Here is a 14828-nt window from a genome sequence, read left to right on the forward strand (position 1 = left end):
GTAAATGTGACTTTGATGTCAGGAACTATGTATTTCCTCCAAACTGGGCTGACTCTCAAGCTTTCCAAAGGTGAGATTGTGAATGGGGCAGGAGGGGAAAGAGACTGAGGATGACGCAGCCTCTGCCCTACAAAGGGTGGCTTGTAGTGGGGCCAAGCAGAGCCCCGCCTTTAACACCAAACCAGGTGAGAAGGCAGTCAAAGGCTGGGAGAGCACGAGAGCTGGAAGGGGCTGATGAGGGCTTCTAGCCTAACCCTCTCACTACACAGGCGAAGAGACATTCCTCTGTTGCTTTCTGTGCAAGGGGCCCCCAACTTACCCAACTGCTCTAATAAAAAACACTGGCCTAGCATCTTTTGCTTTGTGACACTCCCAGCTTTGAAAGGCAACTACATAAAGGATGCAACTTTTGCTCCCCTCTCTTTGTTTCTGAAGGGACTTCTTTTCTTTGTTGCATTTGAAATTCACTAGACAGTTTTTTCTGGAGAAGGAAATGGCAACCCACTCCAGTGTTCTTGCCTGGAGAATCCCAGGGATGGGGGAGCCTGGTGGGCTGCTGTCTCTGGGGTCGCATAGAGTTGGACATGACTGAAGCGACTTAGCAGCAGACAATTTTTTCAAGTCTTGACTTCTTTAAACAACAACAATAGCAACAACAGGGAATACATTCAGGTGTTCAAATTTCAAAATATTAAAATACTAAATATTAAAATATTTAAAGTAATATTAAAATATTAAATATTTTAAAAATACTAAAAAGCAATAAAAATAGTCTCACTTTTATCCTTTTCCCCATCTCTCTCACTCTCCTACCCGTCAGTCCATGAGTAACCATCATTTTTATTACTTCTTGGGTATTCTGCTTGAATTTCTTAATGCAGATACAATCAAGTGCGACTATGGAAAGGTTTCTATTCCTGTCTTTGGGTAAAAGGATTCTCTGCTATTGGCTCCTGGCTGCCGATTGCCCATCATTCCCACTTACCTTGAGCAGTGATTTCTACAGTGGCCACACTTTTAAGGGGGATAAAAAAATTGAGACATAGTTTTGGCAAGTACCAGTGACTGTGCCTAGATGGTGCTCCTGTTCTGGGAACCATGGAAGTTGTCCCTGCAGCAAGTCCAGCGCTCCTGGGTCCAGATGCTCTCTTATTCCTGGAGGAAGAATTCCTTTTATTTTTTCCTCATCATTCATTTCTCCTTTATATTTTTCTTTTCCATTATGGTTTATTACAGGATATGGAATGCAGTTCCCTGCATACAGTAGGACGCTGTTGTTTACCCATCCTATATATGATAGTTTGTATCTGTGAAAGATGATGCTGTGAAAGTGCTGCACTCAATATGCCAGCAGATTTGGAAAACTCAGCAGTGGCCACAGGACTGGAAAAGGTCAGTCTTCATTCCAATCCCAAAGAAAGGCAATGCCAAAGAATGCTCAAACTACTGCACAATTGCACTCATCTCACACGCTAGTAAAGTCATGCTCAAAATTCTCCAAGCCAGGCTTCAGCAATATGTGAATCGTGAACTTCCAGATGTTCAAGCAGGTTTTAGAAAAGGCAGAGGCACCAGAGATCAAATTGCCAACATCCGCTGGATCATGGAGAAAGCAAGAGAGTTCCAGAAAAACATCTATTTCTGCTTCATTGACTATGCCAAGGCCTTTGACTGTGTGGATCACAATAAACTGTGGAACATTCTGAAAGAGATGGGAATCCCAGACCACCTGACCTGCCTCTTGAGAAACCTGTATGCAGGTCAGGAAGCAACAGTTAGAACTGGACATGGAACAACAGACTGGTTCCAAATAGGAAAAGGTGTACGTCAGGGTTGTATATTGTCACCTTGCTTATTTAACTTATATGCAGAGTACATCATGAGGAAGGCTGGGCTGGAAGAAGCACAAGCTGGAATCAAGATTGCTGGGAGAAATATCAATAACCTCAGATATGCAGATGACACTACCCTTATGGCAGAAAGTGAAGAGGAACTCAAAAGCCTCTTGATGAAAGTGAAAGAGGAGAGTGAAAAGGTTGGCTTGAAGCTCAACATTCAGAAAACAAAGATCATGGCATCTGGTCCCATCACTTCATGGGAAATAGATGGAAAAACCGTGGAAACAGTGTCAGACTTTATTTTTTTGGGCTCCAAAATCACTGCAGATGCTGATTGCAGCCATGAAATTAAAAGACGTTTGCTCCTTGGAAGGAAAGTTATGACCAACCTAGATAGTATATTAAAAAGCAGAGACATTACTTTGCCAACCAAGGTCCATCTAGTCAAGGCAATGGTTTTTCCCGTGGTCATGTATGGATGTGAGAGTTGGACTGTGAGGAAGGCTGATCGCCGAAGAATCGATGCTTTTGAACTGTGGTGTTGGAGAAGACTCTTGAGAGTCCCTTATACTGCAAGGAGATCCAACCAGTCCATTCTAAAGGAGATCAATCCTGGATGTTCATTGGAGGGACTGATGCTAAAGCTGAAACTGCAATACTTTGGCCACCTCATGCGACGAGTTGACTCACTGGAAAAGACTCTGATGCTGGGAAGGATTGGGGGCGGGAGGAGAAGGGGACGACGGAGAATGAGATGGCTGGATGGCATCACTGACTCTGTGGACATGAGTTTGAATGAACTCCGGGAGTTGGTGATGGACAGGGAGGCCTGGGGTGCTGTGATTCATGGGGTCACAGAGAGTCGGACATGACTGAGGGACTGATCTGATCTGATGTGATCTGCTAATCCCAAATACCCTCCTCCACTCCCCACTTGGCAACCACAAGGCTGTTCTCATATCTGCGAGTCTGTTTCTGGTTCATGGAAGAAGGCTGAGTCTGCTACTCCAGGAGCCCTCCAGGAGGCCCTACCCCTGCCGCCTTTCTTCAGAGCCCCTCCGTGTCCTTCACTCCTTCCCAGGGCTTCCACTCTCAGCCTCCCTGGGGCTCCCACTCTGCCTCTCCCTCCCTCCTCCAACTCCTCTTTCTCTTCCCTCAACTCCTTTCTTCTGTGCCTTTCTTCCCCTCTTTTCCCAGCAAAGTTCTGCAAAGACTAATTACTGAGCTTTTTTCCCAACTGCCTTCAGGTCATGGAAACTGAACGAGCGCCTACAGTGCCTGAGAAACGGACCTGACCAGGAGACTCAAAGGTAAAAAGGATGCAGTACCCCCTCCATGACTCTCCCAGGGCTTTTCTGTCAGTTTGGTGGTTAAGAATCCACACTGCCAATGCCAGTTCCTCGCATCAGGTGGCCAAAGTATTAGAGCTCCAGCTTCAGCATCACTCCTTCCAATGAATATTCAGGACTGATTTCTTTTAGGATTGACTGGTCCTTGCAGTCCGAGGGACTCTCAAGAGTCTTCTCCAACACCACAGTTCAAAGGTGGGGTCTGGGATGATCCCACATGCCGCAAAGCAACTAAACCCATGGCCCACAACTATGAAACCTATGCTCTAGAGTCCTGAGCCCATATGCTGCAACTACTGAAGCCTGCTAGTAAAGTCATGCTCAAAATTCTCCAAGCCAGGCTTCAGCAATATGTAAACCATGAACTCCCAGATGTTCAAGCAGGTTTTAGAAAAGGCAGAGGCACCAGAGATCAAATTGCCAACATCTGCTGGATCATGGAGAAAGCAAGAGAGTTCCAGAAAAACATCTATTTCTGCTTCATTGACTATGCCAAAGCCTTTGACTGTGTGGATCACAATAAACTGTGGAACATTCTGAAAGAGATGAGAATCCCAGATCACCTGACCTGCCTCTTGAGAAACCTGTATGCAGGTCAGGAAGCAACAGTTAGAACTGGACATGGAACAACAGACTGGTTCCAAATAGGAAAAGGTGTACGTCAGGGTTGTATATTGTCACCTTGCTTATTTAACTTATATGCAGAGTACATCATGAGGAAGGCTGGGCTGGAAGAAGCACAAGCTGGAATCAAGATTGCTGGGAGAAATATCAATAACCTCAGATATGCAGATGACACTACCCTTATGGCAGAAAGTGAAGAGGAACTCAAAAGCCTCTTGATGAAAGTGAAAGAGGAGAGTGAAAAGGTTGGCTTGAAGCTCAACATTCAGAAAACAAAGATCATGGCATCTGGTCCCATCGCTTCATGGGAAATAGATGGAAAAACAGTGGAAACAGTGTCAGACTTTATTTTTTTGGGCTCCAAAATCACTGCAGATGCTGATTGCAGCCATGAAATTAAAAGACGTTTGCTCCTTGGAAGGAAAGTTATGACCAACCTAGATAGTATATTAAAAAGCAGAGACATTACTTTGCCAACCAAGGTCCATCTAGTCAAGGCAATGGTTTTTCCCGTGGTCATGTATGGATGTGAGAGTTGGACTGTGAGGAAGGCTGATCGCCGAAGAATCGATGCTTTTGAACTGTGGTGTTGGAGAAGACTCTTGAGAGTCCCTTGGACTGCAAGGAGATCCAACCAGTCCATTCTAAAGGAGATCAATCCTGGATGTTCATTGGAGGGACTGATGCTAAAGCTGAAACTGCAATACTTTGGCCACCTCATGCGTCGAGTTGACTCACTGGAAAAGACTCTGATGCTGGGAAAGGTTGGGGGCGGGAGGAGAAGGGGACGACGGAGAATGAGATGGCTGGATGGCATCACCGACTCTGTGGACATGAGTTTGAGTGTACTCCGGGAGTTGGTGATGGACAGGGAGGCCTGGCGTGCTGTAACTCATGGGGTCGCGGAGAGTCGGACACGACTGAGCGACTGAACTGAACTGAACTGAACTGAAGCCTGCACGCCCTCGAGCCCATGTTCTGCAACTAGAAAAGCCACTGCAACGAGAAGTCTGCAACTATGAGTAGCCCAGGCAGCAATGAAGACCCAGCACAGCCGGAAATAAAAATAAATGTATAAACATTATTAAAAAATAAGGCTCTTCGGCTCAGACCTAATGAAGTGAAACACTGGGATACATGCAGTAATACCGCCAGCAGTCTAAGTAGGCTGAGCACAGACCAGGAGACATGATTTCTGGAGATGATGTCATCACCATTACTGAGTCCTCCAGGTGCTGGAACTTGGAATGTTAAAGTCTGTGTGCTGATTCCTTAAACAAGGTGCATGGGGGTAAGTCGGCTCCCCTTTCTTAGTCCTCTGTCTTCTGCCACCTATTCAGATATCTTTCCTTTCTGAAACCCTCTAAGTCAGGGCAGTTTCCAGATTTAACATTCTCAAGTACTGTTCCCTGCTCCAAACCACCTTTGCCCATCAAAACCAGACCAGGTCTGTTAGAATCTTATGTAACACAATCATGGCAGTGATATCCTGTCACCTTTTCTGTATTCTAGATCTTCCCTGTGGCTCAGATGGTAAAGAATCTGCCTGTAATGCAGGAGACCTGGGTTCAATCCCTCGGTCAGGAAGATCCTCTGGAGAAGGGAATGGCAATCCACTCCAATATTCTTGCTTGGAGCATCCCTTGGACAGAGGAGCCTGGTGGGCTACAGTCCATGGGGTTGCAAAGGGTTGGACACGACTGAGTGACTAACACTGCTGCTACTGTTTTTCTGAAAGTTATGACCAACCTAGATAGTATATTAAAAAGCAGAGACATTACTTTGCCAACAAAGGTCTGTCTAGTCAAGGCTATGGTTTTTCCCGTGGTCATGTATGGATGTGAGAGTTGGACTGTGAAGAAAGCTGATCGCCGAAGAATTGATGCTTTTGAACTGTGGTGCTGGAGAAGACTCTTGAGAGTCCCTTGGACCGCAAGGAGATCCAACCAGTCCGTTCTAAAGGAGATCAATCCTGGGTGTTCATTGGAAAGACTGATGCTAAAGCTGAAACTGTAATACTTTGGCCACCTCATGCGACGAGTTGACTCACTGGAAAAGACTCTGATGCTGGGAAAGGCTGGGGGCAGGAGGAGAAGGGGACGACAGAGAATGAGATGGCTGGATGGCATCACCGACTCTGTGGACATGAGTTTGAGTGAACTCCGGGAGTTGGTGATAGACAGGGAGGTCTGGCGTGCAGTGATTCATGGGGTCGCAGAGAGTTGGACATGACTGAGTGACTGAACTGAACTGAACTGAACTGATGGGTGGGAAGCTTGTCACAAGTGTTGTCCATACTTGGAGGAGGAGATTACACAGGGGCCTGAAGACAGGTGTGGGTCTCATAGGACCATCTCGGAGTCTGTCTGCTCCACCATCTCTGAGAAGGGATTCCAAACATGACCTGTTGAATTTGAAGTTCACAGTCATTGGGTTCCACAAAGGCAAGCAGAGGGCATTTGGCCTGGATCAGAGAGGACTCGGAGGTGGGATTCATATGGACAATCTTCTGAAACTCGGGTTACCACATGGATGAGGGCACAGATAGAACTACAATCAATACCGGGCATTATCAGGAATAGCTTTAACCTCAAATAAAGGGCTTCTAGCATTTACAGTGTGGAGAAGGCAATGGCACCCCACTCTAGTACTCTTGCCTGGAAAATCCCATGGATGGAGGAGCCTGGTAGGCTGCAATCCATGGGGTTGCTAAGAGTTGAACACAACTGAGTGACTTCACTTTCACTTTTCCCTTTCACGCATTGGAGGAGGAAATGGCAACCCACTCCAGTGTTCTTGCCTGGAGAATCCCAGGGACGGGGGAGCCTGATGGGCTTCCGTCTGTGGGGTTGCACAGAGTCGGACACGACTGAAGTGACTTAGCAGCAGCAACAGCATTTAAGGTGACTTAAACAGAATGAGCTGACTGCCTGCTGAAGTGGCCTGTTCCCTTCATCACCTTCATCTCAGCACCAACGACAGGATGAACTTTGTCCAGGACACCGGAGGGGATTCCACCAATGGGTGAAGATTTGCTGGCAAGGGTTCACAATCTCAGTCTGTATTTCCTAGAGGTTGTCCAAGGTGGACACTGCAGAGCCCAACGGCCAGGTGGAGGAAATATCCTGGAGGAAGTTAGATTTCACTCTGCTTGTGAATCCATCCAGAGGCCCCCAGAAAGCTCCCCCTTCTCACACTGACCATCTGCCTGGGAGTTAAGGTCAAGATGATGGCGGGAGTTGTTCCCACGTGGAAACTTTTCTTTGAATTTATTATCCTGACTGTGTGGATAAAAAGACCCACTGACCAGGGAAAAGTGGAGGCCCTATCTTTTGGAAGGTCATACTCCATTCTTTCCTGACCACACTGGCTGAGGTTGCAACAGTTCCCAGTTAGAGAGGTCTTAGCTGGTCACCTGATGGCAGAGTTGTCCATTTGAAGCTGCAGAACCAATGAGCTGCAGTAAACCCCTCACCCGCTGTTTACTGCCCCTCGCGCGAATTCCTCAGCTCACTGAGAATGCTTTTGTGTGTAACTGAAATTGTGCCAAAGGTTATCAGTTCTGGGACAAAGTGTGTAACTTTGCTTAGATAACAAAGCTCCTTTCATTTATGTATTTGCTTTGTTGAAAAGAATTGCTATCATTTCCTCTAAGAGTTTCTGACAGGAAGTCAGAAAGACTCAGGTCGAAGCTTTCAGACCATCACATTAATCCTGCTGAAAGGGTTTGGAGGTGGATTCCTAGGGGCACAAGGGCCCATCAGTCAAAGCTATCCTTTCCAACCCTGATTCAGCTGATGCATGATTAATCCTTTGCTTGTTCATACTCTCTCAGGCAGAAGTGTAATTTGAGGAAAACGGGGAGTGTATGTGTTCACGTGTTTGTGCGTGTGTGCGCCTGTGTGTGTGTGTGTGTGTGTGTGTGTGTCCCAGGGGGATTGGTAGTGGACCTGCACTTTCTCAGTTTTCCTCCCCATAAGCCAGCCAGCCTGGTTTGTTCACACTCCTCTTGTGTCTCTGGGCTTTTATATCTGTTGATGCTCTCATTCGCTTGGACAGTTTTGTCTATTTCTCTTATTTAGTCAACAGAGCACCAGGGAGGCTCCAGCCCTGATGGCAGCATTAATGCGTGGCGGCATGCTCGGGTGCTCAGTATGTCCAACTCTTTAGCGACTCCATGGACTGTAGGCCACCAGGCTCCTCTGTCCATGGGATTTCCCAGGCAAGAATACTAGATTGGGTTGCCATTTCCTTCTCCTGGGGATCGTCCTAGACCAGGGATGGAACCCGTGTCTCCTGCTTTGGCAGGGAGATTCTTTACCACTGAGCCACCAGGGAAGCCCCTAAAATGGAAGTTAAAGAAGGATTATTTGTTGACTTCTGTCTGTCATCAATGCCCAGGCCAGAGCCTTCAGAGCCCTCTAGCCCACAGTGACTTCATTTGTCGTTTGTTTAGCTCTGTACTGCTTAGCTAATTTATGATCGATTTGTGTGTGTGCTTTGTGTAGCCCTCTTGCACATAAGCTCTTTTTCTGCTCCTTTGTTTTCTTTCAGTGCATAAAGTGATGCCTTAATCATAACTGGTTTAGTCTTTGTGGATGGACTGCTTAATTAAAGCTGGGATCCATGGAAGGAGACTTATTTCAAAGGGACCACCCAATGCAAGGATGTTAGTTTCAGATCATTTTATGCCCCCTTTCATGGTGAAATGAAGACTGAATGACACAGTCGGAATGAATAATGCAGTGTGTCATAAGTTGGGAAGAGAGGAAAAAAGAGGATATCTATACATGTCATTTTCAATCATCTTGAATTGCCTGGTCTGATTTGGTCCAACAATAAAAGCTGGGGGGAAACGGTTAAACTTATTTCTTGGTTCTCTGAGACAAAGTAACTGGCTGATTGACTGTCTTTTACACTCAGCAGAAATGGCTGGCTTCAGAGGCCATGACCAGAAACTGAACTGAGACAAATAGGATCACAGCAGGGAGGAACCAGAAACCTGGCAACATCTTTATTGTTGCTGTGTTGGTGTAACCTTGCTCACAAAGCAGACACAGAAGAGAAAAGACTTGGAGAGCGGGAGGAGAAAAAGAAAGTCACATCGTAAGGAAGGGCCAGGAGGAGACAAAGGGACCAACCAGTTGATGCTAAGGGAGTAAGCAAAGTGTCCGTGGGAAGACCAGGGCAGGGCTCGCCCCACGTGCTGGCTGACGGAGGGCAGGTTAGGCTGCCTTCCTCCCAGCTCTGCCACCCAAGAGCGAGGTCCGTGGCCACCCCCCTGAGGGAGTCTCACACCTGGCCCTTTCTCCAGCAGGCAATAAAGGTGCCCTCACCTCTGCCTTTCCAGGGGTCTGGTCACAGAGATCCCCTCAAGCCCTCATATCAGGGCCCTCCAGAGGAAGGGAACCTACCATACAGTGGCCCCTCAGTATCCACACGGGGTGGTTTTCCACGACCCCCATGGAAACCGGAAATTGGAGGATGCTCAGGTCTCCTATACAAAAGGGCGTGGTATTTACATATAACCTACATACATCCTCCAGTGTACATTTTTGTCTCTAGATTACTTATAATACCCAATACAAGGTAAATGCGATAGTGGTAAATTCAATATAAATGTTATGTAAGTTGTTGCTGATACATGGCAAATTCTAGTTTTTGCTTTTTGGAACTCTTTGGATTTTTTTCCCCCCAAATTTCTGTGATCTGTGACTAGTTGAATCCACAGATATGAAGCTTGCAGATAGATATACCCAGCCAGTTCACACATAAACCACTACATCTGGGAAGGGAAGATGGTTCCATGGCAGAGCTAATTTTGGAGGAAAGTGGCTGCTGCTGTTTTTTTTTTCTTTCAAAACGTCTTTATTTATTTATATTTTCAAGCAGGAATACAGGCACATGGTATGCAGGATGAAAGGTCTAGATAAAGGTATCTAGTAAAAAGCGCTAAGTCACTTCAGTCGTGTCCGACTCTTTATAACCCCATGGACTGTAGCCCACCAGGCTCCTCTGTCTGTGGGATTTTCCAGGCAAAGATACCGGAGTGGGTTGCTATTTCCTCCTCCAGGGGATCTTCCTGACCCAGTGATCAAACCCATGTCTCTTATGTCTCCTGCATTGGCAGGCGGGTTCTTTACCACTAGCACCACTGGTCTGCTTTGCACTCCTAACCCGTTCCTTGAGAATTCTTGCAGAGACATTGTATGAAAACAGAAGCATATTCCCATGAAGTGTTGCACACTGTATGCGCTTCAGGTGCTGACCTTGTCGTTTCTTCTTCAATTAAGAAGAAAAGTGTTTTCTACACCCTCCTGCTCTTACTTACTCACTTAACGGCCAGACAGTATTCCACGGTGCATTCACCTGGTCTCCTAGGGATGCACAAGTAGGCACATGTGTCTCCATCTGCTTCTGTTGCAAACCGTGCTGCAACAAACATCCTTCCAATGGAAGTAGCCCTTCCCCTACTAAGCCCCATGATTTCACCAATGGAAGCTTCAGGTGAGCTCAGTAGCGGCTTTCTAACATATCCCCATCCTTCCAGGTCACACCCTTCCTTCATCCATCTTTCTAGGCAAAGCCACTGCATCTCCTGCAGGCTCAAGTTCTCCTTCCGGTAAGGAGCTAATCTCCGTCTAGTTTCCCGAGACTCGCCTCCGTTGGACAGTGTCTGCCTGTGTGTCTTTAACCCGTCCCAAACAGGGTTCTTCAGATTCAGCTAGGCTTGCTCTTTGTTGAAGAGAGCCTGTATATTTTTCTAAGCTTATTTCAGAAGCAGCAGCATTCAGATTCAAATTTCTTCTGGCACTTGGCTGCAGTCAAAGTGACAGAGCGGAATAAATTGCAGCCAGACAGCCTGCATGGAGGGTTTTGTTGGCTACAAATCCTGTCACCAGGCAGGCAGACATCCTTATTGCTCTAAAAGCAGTCTCGTGGGAGGCCCTGATAGACATTGAAGGTCGGGCTACCTCCAGAATCTGGGAATAAGTTTTGGCTCCCAGGGGGCTGGACAGTGTGAAGTCGGAGCTAGAAAAGGTTGTAGAAACCATGCAGCCCAGTCCTTCTAGTATCAGAGGAGGAAAAAACATCTCTGGGCTGCACCTGTCACCCCAGTGGTCCTAAATCTTCTGGGGTCAACATACTCCTTGGAGAATCTGTTGAAACTAATGAAAACTTGGACCCTTCTTCCCAGGAAAGTGGACGTACGCATAGACAGACCGTATTTTGGATACAATGTGTGTTTTGGTTGGGATGGTTGGAGGAGAGAGAATTCTTGGTTGAGTCAGTGAAGATGATGTCTGAGAAACTGTTTCTCTCAATGTGCTGTGCAAAGGCCAGGTGTTATTATAAGATCTTCAGGAGTGCTCAGACCAAAACATCCCTGCACCAACTTGTCTTTAGCTGGACTAGCTTTAAAATTGTTGCATTTCTGGGACTTCCTTTGGTGGCCCAGTGGTTAAGAATCTGCCTTGCAATGCAGGGGATATGGGTTTGATCCCTGGTCAGGGACCTAAGATGCCATAACTTAAAGCCTATGAACCTCAACTTGAGAGTCCACACATTGCAACAAAAGATCCCAATGATACAGCAGAGACCCCAGTGCCACAACTAAGACCCAATGAAGCCAAATGGATAAATAAATATTTTAAACACATCACTGCATTTCTGGAAGGGGAGGGCTGATTATAGCCTTCTTTTCCTGAGAGGAAACTGGTTTTCCCCGACTCACTGATCTCAAGTGTGGACATGCTTAAATCTATCACGGCTACTGGAAAGCTTCGAATGGGTCCAGTGTGACCCGGCCACAGTGCAAGCTTTGACCTCACCTCTCTTCAGATGGCCCAGCTTGGGTCTGTTTGCCTTCCTGAGAATACAACAGAACCGGGGACCAATGGATGCAAAACAGAAAAGGGTTTATTTTACATTGATGAGGAAGAACCATGGCAGTATCTCCCCACCAAACTTAAATATACGTAATACTATCTCTTCCCACTTTACCAAAGTGAAACTTGTTCGTTGTAGAAAATTCGTGCGTGCGTGCTCAGTCGCTCAGTCATGTGCGACTCTGCGACCCCATGGACTGTAGCCTGCCAGGTTCCTCTATTCATAGGATTTCCCAGGCAAGAATACCGGAGTGGGTTGCCGTTTCCTCCTCCAAGGCATCTTCTCCACCCAAGGATCTAATCCGCATCTCCTGCGTCTCCCACATTGCGGGCAGATTCTTTACCGCTGAGGCATTGAGGGAGCACTGGGGGATAACATTGCCCAAAGCTCTCAGTCTCTTTGAACATTCATTCCTGCTGTGTGGCAGGAAATATTTCTCGATTCAAAATGAACCCACCTGGACAGTGGGAAGGCTGTTAATACCACCTCCCCTGCTGGGTTGGGGATGAAATGACGTAATGGAAGTTTGTTGTTGCTCAGTCACTAAGTCGTGTCTGACTCTTTGCCACCCCATGGACTATAACCCTCCAGGCTCCTCTGTCCATGGGATTTTCTAGACAAGAATACTGGAGTGGGTTGCCTTTTCCTTCTCCACAGGATCTTCCTGACCCAGGGATTGAACTCACGTCTCCTGTGTCTCCTGTATTGGATTCTTTACCACTGAGCCACCTGAGCAGCCCTCATTTAAAAGATACAGACAAATAAATAGATAAAATAAAAGTCACCAAATAACTCAAGCACTCAGAGAGTTTGATTGGATTGTTAGTATTTTATTTTATTTTTTTGACTGTTCACCTCAGCTTTCAGGATCTTAGTTCCCCAACCAGGCACCAAGCCCAGGCCACAGAAGTGAAAGCACAGAGTCCTAACCGTGAATGGCCAGGGAGTTCCCAAAACGTGTCAATATTTTATATTTTGGTGTATGATTTCCCAAATACACACGCAGAGACAGACAGATAACCCATACACATTTTACACAGTTATTGTACTATTATATGAATGCTAAGTTTCAGTTGTGTCCGACTCTTTGTGACCCCATGGACTGTACAGTCCATGGAATTCTCCAGGCCAGAATACTGGCATGGGTAGCCTTTCCCTTCTCCAGGGCATCTTTGCAACCCAGGGATCGGACCCAGGTCTCCCACATTGCAGGCGGATTCTTTATCAGCTGAACCACAGGGAAGCCCACTACGTTGCATCAGTGGTTTCTATTTGCAACCCTATAGATTGTAGACTGCCAGGCTCCTCTGTCTATGGGATTTTCCAGGCAAGAATATTGGAGTGGGTTACCATTTCCTCCTCTGGGGATGTTTCTGACGTGGGGATCAAACTCATGTCTCCTGCGCCTCCTGCACTGGCAGGTGGATTCTTTATCACTAGCGCCACCTGGGAAGCCCTTGTTCTGTTATACCTCCTGCTTTAGTTCTGATTATTTCCTTAAAAATTATAAGACTCTTCCAACAGCCACTGCTGCTGCTGCTGCTAAGTCACTTCAGTCGTGTCCGACTCTTTGTGACCCCATGAATCACAGCACGCCAGGCCTCCCTGTCCATCACCAAATCCCGGAGTTCACTCAAACTCATGTCCATCAAGTCGGTGATGCCATCCAGCCATCTCATTCTCTGTCATCCCCTTCTCCTCCTGCCCCCACTCCTTCCCAACATCAGACTCTTTTCCAGTGAGTCAGCTTGTCACATGAAATGGCCAAAGTATTGCAGTTTCAGCTTTAGCATCAGTCCTTCCAGTGAACACCCAGGATCGATCTCCCTTAGAATGGACTGGTTGGATCTTCTTGCAGTCCAAGGGACTCTCAAGAGTCTTCTCCAGCACCACAGTTCAAAAGCATCAATTCTTTGGCACTCAGCTTTCTTCACAGTCCAACTCTCACATCTATACATGACCACCAGAAAAACCATAGCCTTGACTAGACGGACCTTGGTTGGCAGAGTAATGTCTCTGCTTTTTAATATACTATCTAGGTTGGTTCTTAATACAAAAGTGAGGACATTCCATTTCTGCTCTGTTGCTGAACTCCTGTGGGCACTCTGGAGTTTTCATTCAGCACTCTGCAGCTGGTTGTTTTCTGTCTGTGTGTATGCGTACCAACTTGTACTTATGTATATCAGGTAGTTTGATGTGAGGTTTTTGTCGCCCAAATCATCCTATTGCAATTATTTCATCAAACTCAAATCTTCTGGCACTGCCTCAGGCGTTGGTAAATAAACACATGTTTGGGTTGTAAACTGTTGTGTTCTGAGGATTTGGTTAGTCAAGGCATGTGTCACAAAGGAACCGGACCTTTACTTAATCAACTTTTTAATGAAATCATTTTAGAAGACAGGATACACACAAATAGAATTGACCTCCATATAGCCTGTTCACCTGATTGAACACATGTGGATCGTTTGCCTTATTTACTTCGGAATTCTCTCCTTTATTTATTTTATCTTTGTCGATGCTTCTGTGCTAGGTCTTCGTTGTTGCATGGGCTTTTCCATGGCTGCAGAGAGTGGGGCCTACTCTTTCGTTACGGTGCCCAGGCTTCTCGCTGCGGTGCCTTCTCTTGTTGCAGAGCATGGGCTCTAGGGCGCGTGCGCTTCAGGAGCTGCGGTGCGTGGGCTCAGTAGTTGCGGCTCTGGGCCCTTGGGCTCGATAGTCGTGTTCACTGGCTGTTTCTCCGAGGAATGTGGGATCTTCCTGGTTCAGGGATCGAACCCGCATCTGCTGCATTGGCAGGCGGGTTCTTTACCGCTGCTGCTGCTAAGTCACATCAGTCGTGTCCGACTCTGTGTGACCCCATAGACGGAAGCCCACCAGGCTCCCCTGTCCCTGGGATTCTCCAGGCAAGAACACTGAGCCACCAGGAAAGCCCAGAATCCTCTCCTTGTGTAAGAAACAAAATATTGAAGGCTGAGACTCTCAGCCCTTCTTGCATCCTTTCTTCAGGTTAATCACTCACTTGAAACTGCATGCTTTTATACTTTTATTAACAGTATATATATGAATGGAGAAGGAAATGGCAACCCACTCCAGTGTTCTTGCCTGGAGAATCCCAGGGACGCAGGAG

Source organism: Moschus berezovskii, chromosome 28 (genome assembly GCF_049115385.1).
Source record: "Moschus berezovskii isolate FMDL1 chromosome 28, NW_MosBer_1.0, whole genome shotgun sequence".
NCBI classification, from domain to species: domain Eukaryota; kingdom Metazoa; phylum Chordata; class Mammalia; order Artiodactyla; family Moschidae; genus Moschus; species Moschus berezovskii.